We start from the raw sequence: 16,296 nt of genomic DNA on the forward strand, positions 1-16,296 counted from the left end.
GGCGCGCCCTCCTGCCTCGTGGCCGCCTCGTTGCGTCTCTGACTTCCACTCCAAGCCTCCTAGATTGCGTTTGTTCCAAGAAAGATCCTCGCGAAGTTTTCGTTCCATGTGGATTCTGTTTGATATTCCTTTTCTGCGAAACACTGAAATAGGCAAAGAAACAACAACTAGCACTTGTCCTCCGGTTAATAGGTTAGTCCGAAAAAATAATATAAAAGAGCATGTTAAAGCCCATTAAACATCCAAAACAGATAATATAATAGCATGGAAGAATAAAAAATTATATATACATTGGAGACGTATCAATACCCTACTCCAGCTTTGTGGTCGATTGCCTCGAGGAGCTGAGGATGAACTAGTACAGTGGTCGAACAGCCTCAGGAGGCGAGGTGTTCTTGAGCTCAATGAGCTGGTGAGGTGGTTTGGGTGGAATGGATCCCCCCAAGATGGTAGTGGCTAAGTCCTATTTATAGTGGCCCTGGTCCTCTTCCCAAATGTAGGCGGGAAGGGATCCCACAATGGCCAAATTTGAAGGGAGACCACTAGTACAAGCTATCCTGACAAAAGTGGTCTTCGCCTGCAAAAGGCTCTGGTGGTGACACTGTGGTGGGCTGCGCGATGACCTCCGTCCTGGTGGTCTTGGTCTTGTTGCACCGGAATGGAAAACTTTGCCCGAATCCTCGGGACTCCGCGCCTGCGCTTGCCTCCTCTACACCAAAGAGGAATCTAGCCTTGGTCATCATGGCTCACGTCATGTGAACCTCACGAGGTGCATCTTGCATAGATATCTCAGCTCCTCGGGAGACAGCCTAGTGAGGCCGCCCCAGGGAGGTCTTGGTGTCGTCCACCTCGCAAGGTTTGGCCCTCACGAGGGTCTTGAGCTGTTGCTACTGAAGCTGCTCCGCGCCGAGCCGTTGATGGAGCCACGCCACGGGCCGCAGGCAGGCAAGTCTGGGTACCCCCGTTCCCAGGACGCCGATAGAAGGAAGACGCATACAACAATCCGGCTCGCTGATCTCTACTTTCTTGATGTGCTCCAGGTTGCGGGGACTAGTTCTCGTGGTGAGCGGCGATGATCTCTTTCATCAGTTTCATGTCCTTAATACGCTGCCTGGCAGCATCCACAGATTTCTCCACTGGCCTTTTGTGCTCGCTATGGAGCATGGCATTCTCGTCCATAAGTTTCTTGACGATGTCACCCGTCCTCTTCAACAAGGCAGCGATCTCCTTCGTTCCGGTGATCTTCGGCCTCAGCAAGTCGCGCTCGGCCCAGAGTTTCGCATTTCCCTCCCCTAGTTGCCAGATGACGTCGGTAGCCTATTCAAACAAGGCTTTCATGTCGTCCTGCAACCTCGCCCAGCCGGAGATCTGATCCATCTGGCTATGGACGACCGCATGCATGCGCCTGTAAGAGTCCTCGCCTGCCCGCGAGACATTTTCCCACGCCGCCGCAGCGTGGGAGGACATATCTGCTACATTCGCGGTGCAGCAGGACATCTCTGCTGCATTCGCGGCACGGCCGGACAAGTCTGCTGCATCGACGGCGCGGCGGGACCTCCGTACTGCTTCAGCGGAGCGGCGGGAACTCTGTGCTGCTACTGCCGTGCGGCGGGACATGTCGGCTGCTTTCGCAGCGAGACGTGACTTCTCTCGTGCTTCCACTTCCATGCTCGCCTCTCCCTCATGGTAGTCTCTCAACCCAGAACTCATGCTGGCCATGGCAGACGCAAGGGAACGGTGTTGAATGACTTGTATGTTTTTGTGGATGAGGAGTTGAGGAGGAATGTGCGGTCATCTCGGCATAGTAGTATTTAATCGAGTACTAATACGCTCCTAAGTGGGAAACCGTTTAGGTTGTGATCGGTGTGAACAGGTTTGCAATTAAATATAGCGTGCCAGTAATTTGGAAGGTGACGAGACGCAAGCTCAAAATTTATTGACGGTTCTAGTTTCGAAGTGGGGCACTATTCCCGGATGGCGTAACGTGGGCACGTGTTCTCGGCCGTGGTGTAGCAGTTTTGTAATATGCCTTGGTACTTCTTTTTCTACTGTTGTGTACATGCAATAACTGGCACCATCGGATACATATCTTACGGTTATCGGAGCATTCGACAGGAATAGCCTCGTGGCGAGCTATAGACTAGTCTTTTTTTCACACGCATTACATCGACACATATCATCTCTCTCCCTCTTCCCCACGGACACACCTAGTCTCTCGGGACTTCTCGCACGCACCAACTCTAGCTCCCTAGGTCGATGCCACCCAAATACACTTGTACTCTGAGTTTAGTACGTTATACATGAAGAGAAGAGGTGCACGAACACACTCGTCCTCGCTCACACACGTATCTGTAGCTACAAATTGTAGTGTTCTCAACCATCCGATTGGCTCTATCATAGGTTCCCGTTGCTCCTTGGCCTTGAGATTGAGAAGTTTAAAACGTGGAGGCTAAGCTGGAGGCGCGAGGTTTTGGTTAATGTGCGGACCGCACATGGCACCAACATGACACAAGCTTCGTCTGCCTGGTGCTACTTTGATGTGTCGCGTCAACTCGCACATGTATGCAACTGTTCCTGAAACAAGCACATAAGCTGCTTATACTTCTTACGCAAAGGATCTTTATATCCAATAGAAAAAAATCCATTCAACTGTTGGAAATTACTTTAACTGCTGATCTGAGGTCGAAGTAATTGCTGCATCGCCACCAAAACCCACCATCTCTTAAGCTCAAATAGACCGAGCTAACCCCTATATTAGCATATTACTAAGATAAACAAAACGCATTGTAGAATCATTTAGGAGGCGAGCTTGTTAATCTAAATGTGGAGGGACACCGCCCTCGACAACCCAGCCTCGGCCAGCCGCTTTGGCGGAACTGTAAAGAAGGTCAGCTCCTGCACGGCGACGTTGCCTGGATCCTTGCTGCTTGTCACCTCGATTTCCACCTTGACGGTGTCGGTCCTGCCTTTGGGCTCCCCCGGTGCGCCGTTCGCCCATAGTTTGGCCACGTAGTGCGGCAGTGGGGATGCCCCCGCTCTGATGCAGACGACCGACACGGCGATAGGCGCACCGATGTCGAGCACACCGCTGACTAAGAAAAACGCGTGGTCGTCATCCTCCACGAATAGCAAGAGCCGTGGCTCCAACACTGGCACTTGCAGCTGGAGTACCTTGCCGTACTGGATCCTGTGCACGGGCATGGGATGCATGGTGCTGATGTGGTGGGAGAGCGCCGGCGGCAGTCCTTCGTAGCCGCAGACGGGCATGGGGCATTTGCAGGGCGCGAGTGGACACATGCTCTGGTGATCGGCGAGCTTGTGGTAAGTGACGTAGAGCCCACAGCCTTCGTGCGGGCACTCCACCCTCACCGAGGAGAGGACGGCGTCCATTGCTATGTTCCGCACGTCGAAGTCGCCGTCACGCTCGCACTTCTGGCACTACCACTGGTTCCCGGGGTGCTCACCATGACAGCCCACGCAGGCCAGGTGCCCTCCCTTGCACTGCAAAAATCAATCAAACAGCTCATCAATCAAGAAACATGCACCTTGCTCGATCAGCCGAACGAACGAGGTGTATTCAAACCTCATACATTGGAGGCTTCAAGGGGCGGAGGCACAAGGGGCAGTGGAGCAAGGTGCGGTCCATAGAGAACATAGAGAGCTCCATCATCGGGTCCTGTTCTGTCGGCATGATCTCGCCCTCCTCGTGCACAACCATCTCTCGCTTTAGGGCTGGGGCATTACAAAGTTCTACCGTCACATATTCATACTAGTTCAAGGTGCATTAAATCAACACATGCAAGTATATCGAGTGCACTGCTTTGATGTGTTGCGTCAACTCGTACAACAAGGAGAAGTTTGATTACAATGCCCTCTCCCTCGCCCATGAGCGTGGTGGCTCGCAAGACTAGGAGAAGCTTTCGCTACACGCTCTCCCTCCCGCACGCGGTGGACATGCAGTAGTTCATTCGGTGTCAGATGGCCAGCCGCATACTAGTAGTACTCCACTGCAGTAGTACCATCATTGTTCGACTTCCTGAAGAGGCAATGAGCCAAGCATAAAATCATTGGAGTCAGCTCCATGCTATGAGGCCATCTTGAAGCATTTTTTGATTAAAATAATCTTTTGGCCCTACCTGTCATCCTGGTGATTGTAGTTTGCACGCTCATCTGGTCAAGACTGGAATATATATTTTAATTTGTGGCGGGTTAAATGTTAGAGGTTGCAGCAAATATATTGTACACTACGGGTCTTTTAGCCATGTTTTTAGAGGCAAGCATGTGGGGCCAGTGCTATGATGTGTCCCGTCAACTCATTCAACGAGTAGAAGCTTGATTTTACTACGGCACGCCCTCTCCCTCGCCCATCCGCGCCGTGGCTCGCAGACGAGGACAGGCTTTTGCTTACTACAACAAGCTATCCCTCCCGCATGTCGTGGACTAACATGCAGCAGTTTATTTGATACTGTAGAAGTAGTAACATCATTGTTCGTCCTCTTGAAGAGGCGAAGAGCCAAGCGCAACCCGAATGTGGCAGTTCCGAACGCTCGCGTGGCACTCTTTGTGTAGGGGTGGGGCGAGGTGCGGAGCCTTTTAGCACGCGTATAGCCAGGCTCTTGCATGAGACAAAATTGCCATGTAAGCAGGCTATAAGACCACTATTCTACTTGCTCGCCCTGTAAACCGGAAAGGAGGGACTACTCCCTCCGTTCCTAAATACTCCCTCTGTTTTTATTTAGTCCGTGTATTAGCTTTGGTAAAAGTCAATACAATTAGATTATTAACCTTAGCAATAACAAATCAATAGAAATAGATTTATTATTGAATGTACTTTCACATCATATATATTTGTTATGATAAATCTTTATATTATTTTTTATAAACTAGGTCAAACTTTATGAAAATTTGACTTTAGTAACTCTAATATGCAGAGTAAATAAAAAGAAGGGAGTATTTGCCTTTCTAGAGATTTCAACAAGTGACTACACCCTAAATGAGTACTGATACGTCTCCAACGTATCTATAATTTTTGATTGTTCCATGCTATATTATATTCTGTTTTGGATGTTTAATGGGCTTTATTATACACTTTTATATTATTTTTGGGACTAACCTATTAACCGGAGGCCCAGCCCAAATTGCTGATTTTTTGCCTATTTCAGAGTTTCGCAGAAACAGAATATCAAACGGAGTCCAAACGGAATGAAACCTTCGGGAACGTGATTTTCGGAACAAACGTGATCCAGAGGTCTTGGAGTCTACGTCAAGAAATCAACCAGGAGAGCACGAGGCAGGGGGCGCGCCTACGCCCCTGGGCGCGCCCTCCACCCTCGTGGGCCCATGTTGGTCCACCGACGTACTTCTTCCTCCTATATATACCTACGTACCCCCAAACCATCAGAGGCATCCACGAAAACCTAATTCCACCGCCGCAACCTTCTGTACCCATGAGATCCCATCTTGGGGCCTTTTCCGGTGTTCCGCCAGAGGGGGCATTGATCACGGAGGGCTTCTACATCAACACCATAGCATCTCCGATGATGTGTGAGTAGTTTACCTTAGACCTTCGGGTCCATAGTTATTAGCTAGATGGCTTCTTCTCTCTCTTTGGATCTCAATACAAAGTTCTCCACGATTCTCGTGGAGATCTATTCGATGTAATCTTCTTTTGCGGTGTGTTTGTCGAGACCGATGAATTGTGGGTTTATGATCAAGTTTATCTATGAACAATATTTGAATCTCCTCTGAATTCTTCTATTTATGATTGGTTATCTTTGCAAGTCTCTTAGAATTATCAGTTTGGTTTGGCCTACTAGATTTATCTTTCTTGCAATGGGAGAAGTGCTTAGCTTTGGGTTCAATCTTGCGGTGTCCTTTCCCAGTGACAGCAGGGGCAGCAAGGCACGTATTGTATTGTTGCCATCGAGGATAACAAGATGGGGTTTATTTCATATTGCATGAGTTTTCGCTCTACATCATATCATCTTACTTAAAGCATTACTCTGTTCTGATGAACTTAATACTCTAGATGCATGATGGATAGCGGTCGATGTGTGGAGTAATAGTAGTAGATGCAGAATCGTCTCGGTCTACTTGTCGCGGACGTGATGCCTATATACATGATCATACCTAGATATTCTCATAACTATGCTCAATTCTATTAATTGCTCGACAGTAATTTGTTCACCCACCATAATACTTATGCTCTTGGGAGAAGGCACTAGTGAAACCTATGGCCCCCGGGTCTATTTTCCATCATATTAATCTTCCAATACTTAGCTATTTCTATTGCCGTTTATTTTACTTTGCATCTTTTTTTACTCTTTATCATAAAAATACCAAAAATATTATCTTATAATATCTATCAGATCTCACTCTTGTAAGTGACCGTGAAGGGATTGACAACCCCTTTATCGCGTTGGTTGTGTGGTTCTTATTTGTTTGTGTAGGTGCATGGGACTCGAGCGGGTCTCCTACTGGATTGATACCTTGGTTCTCAAAAACTGAGGGAAATACTTACGCTACTTTACTGCATCACCCTTTCCTCTTCAAGGGAAAACCAACGCAGTGCTCAAGAGGTAGCAAGAAGGATTTCTGGCGCCGTTGCCGGGGATTCTACGCACAAGTCAAGACATACCAAGTACCCATCACAAACCCTTATCCCTCGCATTACATTATTTTCCATTTGCCTCTCGTTTTCCTCTCCCCCACTTCACCCTTGCCGTTTTATTCGCCCTTCCTCCATTCGATCTTGTGTTACCATGTGCCTTCTTTTTGCTTGCATCTTCGCTTGGTAAGAGTTTATGGATCGTCATCCACTTGCTAATCTCTTTAAGAGATCCAATTATGATGAACCTATTGCTAGTGAGTTGAGTGCACTAGATTATCTTTATGAGGTTTTGCTTGAAATTCATGAATCTGAAAATTGTGATGAAGAAATTTATGAAAAGATTCACGATAGCTCCTTGAATAAAAAGCATGATTGCAATGATTTTACTATAAATTCTCTTGATGTCAATTGTGCTAATAATATGCAAAACCCTAAGCTTGGGGATGCTAGTTTTGCTATGTCTACCACTTGTTGCAATGATCATGATTGGGGTGATTCTTCTTATGATCTTGAAAATTTATTTAAGCCCCATGATGAATATGAGATTGATAATAATGTTTGCAATAATATTGAAAGTGGGTTTGGAAGAGTGTCGACTTTAGATCCCACGTATTTAGAGAATGTTCAACTTATGAATTTTTTGATAAAAGTGGGTTTGGAGAGGTCATGACTTCAGTTAATGATATTTCCACTATTTTGGAAGAGTGTCAACTTTGCATACATGTGGATCGTGTTAAGAATATGTTTTGTGATAGCTATATTGTTGAATTTTCTTATGATCCCAGATGTAATTATTATGATAGAGGAAAATATGGTTGTAGAAATTTTCATAATAATAAATTACCTCTCGTTATGTTGAGATTGCTATTGATTCTTTCCGCTTCCTTGCATATGCTAGTTTTTGCTTGCCTTGATAATTTGTTTTCCTATAAGATGCCTATGCATATGAAGTATGTTAGACTTAGATTTGTTTGTCACGTGTTTTATGATGCTCTCTTTGTGCTTCAATTCTTGTCTTTCATGTGAGCATCGTTGAAATCTTATGCCTAGCTAGGGGCGTTAAACGATAGCGCTTGTTGGGAGGCAACCCAATTTTATTTTAGTTTTTTGTTTTTTGCTTCTGTTTAGGAATAAATTTTTGATCTAGCCTCTGGTTAGATTTGTTTTTATGTTTTAATTAGTGTTTGTGCCAAGTTAAACCTATAGGATCTTCTTGGATGATAGTTATTTGATCTTGCTGAAAATTCCAGAAACTTTCTGTCCACGAAAACAATTGTTACAAATCACCAGAACATGATAAAATACTGATTCCAATTTCTTCTGATCAATAAACAAATTTTCTAGGTCGTCCTATCTTGGTAGAATTTTTTGAGTTGTAGAAGTTTGCGTTAGTTACAGATTACTACAGACTATTCTGTTTTTGACAGATTCTGTTTTTTCTTGTGTTGTTTGCTTATTTTGATGAATCTATGGCTAGTAAAATAGTTAATAAACCATAGAGAAGTTGGAATACAGTAGGTTTAACACCAATATAAATAAAGAATGAGTTCAATACAGTACCTTGAAGTGGTGTTTTGTTTTCTTTCACTAACGGAGCTCACAAGATTTTCTGCTAAGTTTTGTGTTGTGAAGTTTTCAAGTTTTGGGTAAAAGATTTGATGGATTATGGAACAAGGAGTGGAAAGAGCCTAAGCTTGGGGATGCCCATGGCACCCCAAGATCATCTAAGGACACCAAAAAGCCGCTTGGGGATGCCCCGGAAGGCATCCCCTCTTTCGTCTACTTCCATTGGTAACTTTACTTGGAGCTATATTTTAATTCACCACATGATATGTGTTTTGCTTGGAGCGTCTTGTATGATTTGAGTCTTTGATTTTTAGTTTACCACAATCATCCTTGCTGTACACACCTTTTGAGAGAGACACACATAAATCGGAACTTATTAGAATACTCTATGTGCTTCACTTATATTTTTTTGAGCTATATAGTTTTTGCTCTAGTGCTTCAATTATATCTTTTAGAGCACGACGGTGGATTTGTTTCATAGAAACTATTGTTCTCTCATGCTTCACTTATATTATTTTGAGAGTCTTAAAACTGCATGGCAATTTGCTTTAATTATAATATCATGAGAAATTTGATGCTTGATAATTGTTTTGAGATATAAAGGTGGTAATATCATAGTTGTGCTAGTTGAGTAATTGTGAAATTGAGAAATACTTGTGTTGGAGTTTGTGATTCCCGTAGCATGCACGTATGGTGAACCATTATGTAACGAAGTCGGGGCATGAGGTATTTATTGATTGTCATCCTTTGTGTGGCGGTCGGGATCGCGCGATGGTTTACTCCTACCAACCCTTCCCCTAGGAGCATGCTTAGTAGTACTTTGCTTCGAGGGCTAATAAATTTTTGCAATAAGTATATGAGTTCTTTATGACTAATGTGAGTCCATGGATTATACGCACACTTACCTTTCCACAATTTTCTAGCCACTTCGGTATCGTGCATTGCCCTTTCTCACCTTGAGAGTTGGTGCAAACTTCGCCGGTGCATCCAAACCCCGTGATATGATACGCTCTATCACACATAAACCTCCTTATACCTTCCTCAAAACAGCCACCATACCTACCTATTATGGCATTTCCATAGCCATTCTGAGATATATTGCCATGCAACTTTCCACCGTTTCATTTATCATGACACACTCCATCATTGTCATATTGCTTTGCATGATCATGTAGTTGACATCGTATTTGTGGCAAAGCCACCGTTCATAATTCTTTCATACATGTTTTTCTTGATTCATTGCATATCCCGGTACACCGCCGGAGGAATTCACATAGAGTCATATCTTGTTCTAAGTATCGAGTTGTAATTCATGAGTTGTAAGTAAATAGAAGTGTGATGATCATCATTATTAGAGCATTGTACCAAGTGAGGAAAGGATGATGGAGACTATGATTCCCCCACAAGTCGGGATGAGACTCCGGACTAAAAAGAAGAGGCCATAAAAAAAAGAAAAAGGCCCAATAAAAAAATGAGAGAAAAAGAGAGAAGGGACAATGTTACTATCCTTTTACCACACTTGTGCTTCAAAGTAGCACCGTGATCTTCATGATAGAGAGTCTCTCATTTTGTCACCTTCATATACTAGTGGGAAATTTCATTATAGAACTTGGCTTGTATATTCCAATGATGGGCTTCCTCAAATGCCCGAGGTCTTCGTGAGCAAGCAGGTTGGATGCACACCCACTTAGTTTCTTTTGTTTGAGCTTTCATACACTTATAGCTCTAGTGCATCTATTGCATGGCAACCCCTACTCCTTGCATTGACATCAATTGATGGTCATCTCCATAGCCCGTTGATTAGCGTCATCGATGTGAGACTTTCTCCTTTTTTGTCTTCCCACATAACCCCTATCGTTATACCTTATTCCACCATAGTGCTATATCCATGGCTTTCACTCATGTATTGCGTAAAAGTTGAAAAGGCTGAAGCGTGTTAAAAAGTATGAACCAATTGCTTGGCTAAGACCGGGGTTGTACATGATATGAATATTTTGTGTGGGGAAGATGGAGCATAGCCAGACTATATGATTTTGTAGGGATAACTTGCTTTGGCTATGTTATTTTGATAAGACATAATTGCTTGGTTAGCATGCTTGAAGTATTATTGTTTTTATGTCAACATCAAACTTTTATCTTGAATCATATCGAATCTGAACATTCGTGCCACAATAAGAAGAATTATATTGAAATTATGCCAAGTAGCATTCCACATCAAAAATTCTGTTTTTATCATTTACCTACTCGAGGACGAGCAGGAATTAAGCTTGGGGATGCTTGATACGTCTCCAACGTATCTATAATTTTTGATTGTTCCATGCTATATTATATTCTGTTTTGGATGTTTAATGGGCTTTATTATAAACTTTTATATTATTTTTGGGACTAACTTATTAACTGGAGGCCCAGCCCAAATTGCTGTTTTTTTTGCCTATTTCAGAGTTTCGCATAAAAAGAATATTAAACTGAGTCCAAACGGAATGAAACCTTCGGGAACGTGATTTTCGGAACAAACGTGATCCAGAGGACTTGGAGTCTACGTCAAGAAATCAACCAGGAGAGCACGAGGCAGGGGGCGCGCCTACCCCCCCCCCCTCCCGGGCGCGCCCTCCACCCTCGTGGGGCCCACCTTGCTCCACCGACGTACTTCTTCCTCCGATATATACCTACGTACCCCCAAACCATCAGAGGCATCCATGAAAATCTAATTCCACCGCCGCAACCTTCTATACCCGTCAGATCCCATCTTGGGGCCTTTTCCGGCGCTCCGTCGGAGGGGGCATTGATCACGAAGGGCTTCTACATCAACACCATAGCCTCTCCGATGATGTGTGAGTAGTTTACCTCAGACCTTCGGGTCCATAGTTATTAGCTAGATGGCTTCTTCTCTTTCTTCGGATCTCAATACAAAGTTCTCCACGATTCTCGTGGAGATCTATTCGATGTAATCTTCTTTTGCGGTGTGTTTGTCGAGACCGATGAATTGTGGGTTTATGATCAAGTTTATCTATGAAAAATATTTGAATCTCCTCTGAATTCTTTTATGTATGATTGGTTATCTTTGCAAGTCTCTTCGAATTATCAGTTTGGTTTGTCCTACTAGATTGATCTTTCTTGCAATGGGAGGAGTGCTTAGCTTTGGGTTCAATCTTGCGGTGTCCTTTGCCAGTGACAGTAGGGGCAGCAAGGCACGTATTGTATTGTTGCCATCGAGGATAACAAGATGGGGTTTATATCATATTGCATGAGTTTTTCCCTCTACATCATGTCATCTTACTTAAAGCATTACTCTATTCTTATGAACTTAATACTCTAGATGCATGCTGGATAGCGGTCGATGTGTGGAGTAATAGTAGTAGATGCAGAATCGTTTCGGTCTACTTGTCGCGAACGTGATGCCTATATACATGATCATACCTAGATATTCTCATAACTATGCTCAATTCTATCAATTGCTCGACAGTAATTTGTTCACCCACCGTAATACTTATGCTCTTGAGAGAAGCCACTAGTGAAACCTATGGCCCCGGGGTCTATTTTCCATCATATTAATCTTCCAATACTTAGCTATTTCTATTGCCGTTTATTTTACTTTGCATCTTTGTTTACTCTTTATCATAATAATACCAAAAATATTATCTTATCATATCTATCAGATCTCACTCTCGTAAGTGACCGTGAAGGGATTGACAACCCCTTTATCGCGTTGGTTGCGAGGTTCTTATTTGTATGTGTAGGTGCGTGGGACTCGAGCGTGGTCTCCTACTGGATTGATACCTTGGTTCTCAAAAACTGAGGGAAATACTTACGCTACTTTACTGCATCACCCTTTCCTCTTCAAGGGAAAACCAACGCAGTGCTCAAGAGGTAGCAAGTACATTGGAAGAAAAATGAGTGAATCTACACTGTAAATAAATACTACGTAGTTCTCTCGTTTTCCTCTCCGCCTTGGTCGCGGTGCACAATATTGAGTATACTACTACTGACTAGTCTCTTTTTTACATGCATTTACGTGGAGACGGCTTGAATGCGAACGAGGCAGAGGGTAGCGGTTCCCAAAACATTGAACTGTCAATGATGCCTCCACATTCAATTAGCATGCAGAGGTAGGAGTAAGTAATTGGAGAAGCAGAATGGAGCCAGCACGATGTGAATGCAGCGCAATTTGGACTCTCATAAAGGCGCCCCACCACTCCAATCCATCTACTCCTAGTCTCTTTGCAACATTGCCCACTCCAATCCAAGACCAAGACCAAGTGACCAGAAGTTGCTCCTCACGAGCCACCTGGGTCCTAAGCCTCGGGAGGCTTTGGGGGCCCGGGAGGCTCATGAAGAACCGTCGCCATCTCCGCCAGGACTGCGTGATACCTGGCCTCCTGAGCTGCCAGAATGCTCCGCGGGTGGCGCTGGAAGGTGATAGCCGCGTTCGGTAGGCCGAAGGGCATGCGAACGTAGCTATGAGGGGGACCCTCCCACTGACCAACGCGCGAAGGACAGAAGCGCTCCTGGGATGCGGCCTTGTTGAGCCCCGGGATGTTGACGCAGACACGCAGCTCGTCGTCCTCGCCAGGACAAGGAGCTGCGCTCGGTGGTGGGTGGCGGTCATCGCGCATGGCTCTCGCCTCTTGAAGCTCCTCGATCGCCTTGGTGATGAACTCCTGAGCACCAGGCTCTCCATGCTTCGTGCCCTCATGAGGGAAGCGTGCGGTGAAGCATGCCTCCACGTGGTGCCCGAGCGCCTCCCTCGTGACATCGGCTAAGTCAGAGGCCCTCCAGAAGAGAGCCCCCGAGCCCAGCCTGAGGACGGCGTCGGGCGCGCCTTCCTATGCAAGAGAGGGGGGCGCCCCATCCGTGGGCGCTGGTCCTGAGGTGGTGTCGCTGGAGACACCACTCACCTGAGGCTCTTGGCGGAGCAACTGCTTCTTCTTCTTGGGGACAGCCTCAGGAGGGTAGATAGTGCCTTCGTTGTCTGGGTCTTCAATTGCTGCGGCTTGGTAGGCGCGCTCAAGGGAGCACACTGCGTCCTTCTCCTCGCCAGCGACTGTGATGACGCCACGGCTTCCTAGCATCTTGAGGACATTGTAGCCGTGGTGGGTCACCGCCATGAACTTGGCCAAGTCTGGTACCCGAGGATGGCATTGTACGGCGAGCGGATGTGGGAGACGTCGAAGTCGATGAGCTCGGTGCGGTAGTTGTCGCGCTGGCCGAAGGTGACAGGGAGGCGGATCTGCCCTATCGGGGTGGTGGAGCCATCGGTCACTCCTGAGAAGGGCTTGGTGGGCTGTAGCTGATCATATGGCACTTGGAGGTGGTCGAATGTCTCGACGGAAAGGACATTAAGCCCTGCACCGCCATCGATGAGGGTCTTGGTGACGAGGACATTGCTGATGACGGGTGAGCAGAGCCGGCGGTTGCCACACACTTGAGCTGGTCAGACGAGCTGAAGGTGATGGTGCACTTGGACCACCTGAGCGGACGCGTGGCCTCGAGCCTCGGGAGGGTGGCATTCACCTCACGGGCGAACCGCTTGAAGATGCGATGAGAGGCTGGGGCCTGAGCGCCACTCAAGATGCAGGCTATGCGCGAGCTCCTGGAAGCCCCCAGCCACCTCGTCCTGGTGATGGTCGTCGTTCCTCCTTGGTGGTGGTGGCAGAGGAGGGAGCCCGGCCTTGCCCTGAGGACGGTTCTCGCGAGGTTGGTCCCTCCAGGCACCCTCGCGAGGCTGGCCCTGCCAGCGATCCTCACGAGGCTGGTCGCGCCACTCTTGACGGGGGCTGCGGTCGTCCCGGCGTCCTCCACTTTGGCCTCCTCCACAGTCGTAGCCTCGGTTGTTGCGCTCAGGGAATCGACCGAAGCGCCCGTCGCGGATGGCCCTGAGCTCCTTACAGTCATTGTTGTTGTGGCTGTGTACGTTGTGGAAGGCGCAGAACGGGCGGCTGCCCTTGGACGGTTCTGAGTGGTCGCAGCCGTGCTTCATCTCTGGTTCAGCCGCGAGCATGGCCGCTCCCTTGCGCTTCACGTCCTTGGTCTTGTCCTTCTTGTCTTCTGGGTCTGCAGCTGGAAGCTCGAGGAGGGAGAGGCGTCCCTCCTCAGCTCTCGCACACTTGGTCGCCATGTTGAACATCCCCAGAGCTGTGCACAGGTCCTCGTGTATGGCGAGCTCTTCCTTCATCTTAACCTCACGGACGCCATCAGAAAATGCTAAGATGATGGCCTCATCCGTCACCTTGGGAATCTTGAGGCGAACGTTGTTGAAGCGCTAGATGTACTTCTGCAGGGTTTCCCCTGGTTGCTGCTTGATGCGCCGCAGGTCACCAGCGGTAGGCGGGCGGTCGCGAGTGCCCTAGAAGTTGGCGACGAAATGCTCTCGCATCTCGCCCCTGGAGGAGATTGACCCCGCGGGCAGCTTCAGGAGCCACGAGCGCGCGCCGTCTTTGAGAGCCATGGGAAACCAGTTTGCCATGACCTTCTCGTCGCTATTGGTCGCCTCGATGCTCAGCTCGTAGAGCTGCAGGAACTCAGCAGGGTCGGGGGTGCCGCCGTAACGTGGAGGTAGGTCGGGCTTGAACTTGCCAGGCCAGACAACGCTGCACAGCTCGGGGGTGAAGGCACGGCAGCCCGCTGTAGTCACCGGAGCCCGTCTTGGAGGTGGAGACTGGTCTTGGTATCCGCGCACCGCCGCCGCAGGCAGCGCACGATCCTGACGTGGTGGTGCTGGGAGTGCTAGAGCATCTTCTTGCAGCGGCGGGATTTCCTGGCAGCTTCCTTCTTCGCGTGCGGGCACCCTGCGTGGTGGGTCGCGCTGCGGGGTCGGGCGCCTTGGCCCGAGGACGACATCTTGACAGGGAGGTGGTGGAGGTGCTCCATGGGCTACGTCACAGCAGCGGGAGGCGGGTGAGCCAGCGAGAGTGTCAGTGCAGGAGAGCCCCCAGCGGCGCTGATGAGCTCAGCTATGCGGTCCAACCAGTCCTTGTAGAGGTCGTCGACGGGGCGGTAGCACAGGAGCTCGCGCGCCATGAGCAGCACAGCCTGCGCGTCCACGGGCCCGCGACGAGCGTGAGACGACAAGCCAGCCGGAGTCAGCGACGGGGTGGCGGTGCATCCATCCCTCCGCACGGAAGGGGGCGGCGTTGGCAGCGGGTGATGGAGAGCGACGGGGAGGCCCGCCGACAGGCGTCGTCTGGGCGACGCAAGCATTGAGAGCAGCTCGGCGCTCCGCACATGCTCGACGGGCATCAGCCATGGAAGCGGTGGAGCAGTGGTGCATCGATCGATGAAAGAGGGGTTTCGGTGCACCCCTACCTGGCGCGCCAAATGTCGGATTGCGGGTTCCGCAGACCCTTGAGAGGTTCGAACTCTGGGGTGCGCACAAAGAACACTCTCTCCCCAGCTGCTCATCAACGATTCCACGGCCTAGCTCGATGAACCCAAAGAACAAGAGACATAGGGGTTTATACTGGTTCGGGCCACCTCGCGGTGTAATACCCTACTCCAGTGTGTGGTGGATTGCCTCAAGGGGCTGAGGATGGACTAATCCAGTGGACGAACAGCCTCAGGAGGTGAGATGTTCTTGGGCTCGATGAGGTGGTGGGTGTGAGGATGATCTGAATGATCCGTCCCTTGCTACGGTGGTGGCTAGGTCCTATTTATAGTGGCCTTGGTCCTCTTCCCAAATGTTAGGCGGGAAGGGATCCCACAACGGCCATGTTTAAACAGGGACAACTAGTACAAGCTATCCTGACAAAAGTAGTCTTCGCCTACCAAAGGCTCTGGTGGTGACGCTACTGTGGGCTCCGCGATGACCTCCGTCCTGTCATTCTGCTGGTCTTGGTCTTGTTGCACCGATATGGAAACCTTTGCCTGATGCCCGGGACCCCGCACCTGCGCTTGCCTCCTTAGCACCAAAGAGGAAATTGGTACACTGCGCTCGCTGGCGCCCGCCGGGCCTTGGTTGTCATGGCTCACGTCATGTGAACCTCGCGAGGTGCCCCTTGCATAGATATATCCGCTCCTCTGGAGCCAGCCTAGTGAGACTGCCCCCAGGGAGGTCTTGGCGTCATCCGCCTCGTGAGGGTCTTGAGTTGTTGCTGCTGAAGCTGGGTCGTACCGAGCCATTGATG

General features: G+C 48.3%; 1 pseudogene; it reads right to left on the reverse strand.

Moving 5' to 3' along the window:
• Positions 1-2,796: 2,796 nt before the first annotated feature.
• Positions 2,797-14,174, reverse strand: LOC109738916 (E3 ubiquitin-protein ligase SINA-like 10; annotated as a pseudogene).
• Between the last annotated feature and the right edge of the window lie 2,122 nt (positions 14,175-16,296).

Source organism: Aegilops tauschii, chromosome 3 (genome assembly GCF_002575655.3).
Source record: "Aegilops tauschii subsp. strangulata cultivar AL8/78 chromosome 3, Aet v6.0, whole genome shotgun sequence".
Classification (NCBI taxonomy): domain Eukaryota; kingdom Viridiplantae; phylum Streptophyta; class Magnoliopsida; order Poales; family Poaceae; genus Aegilops; species Aegilops tauschii.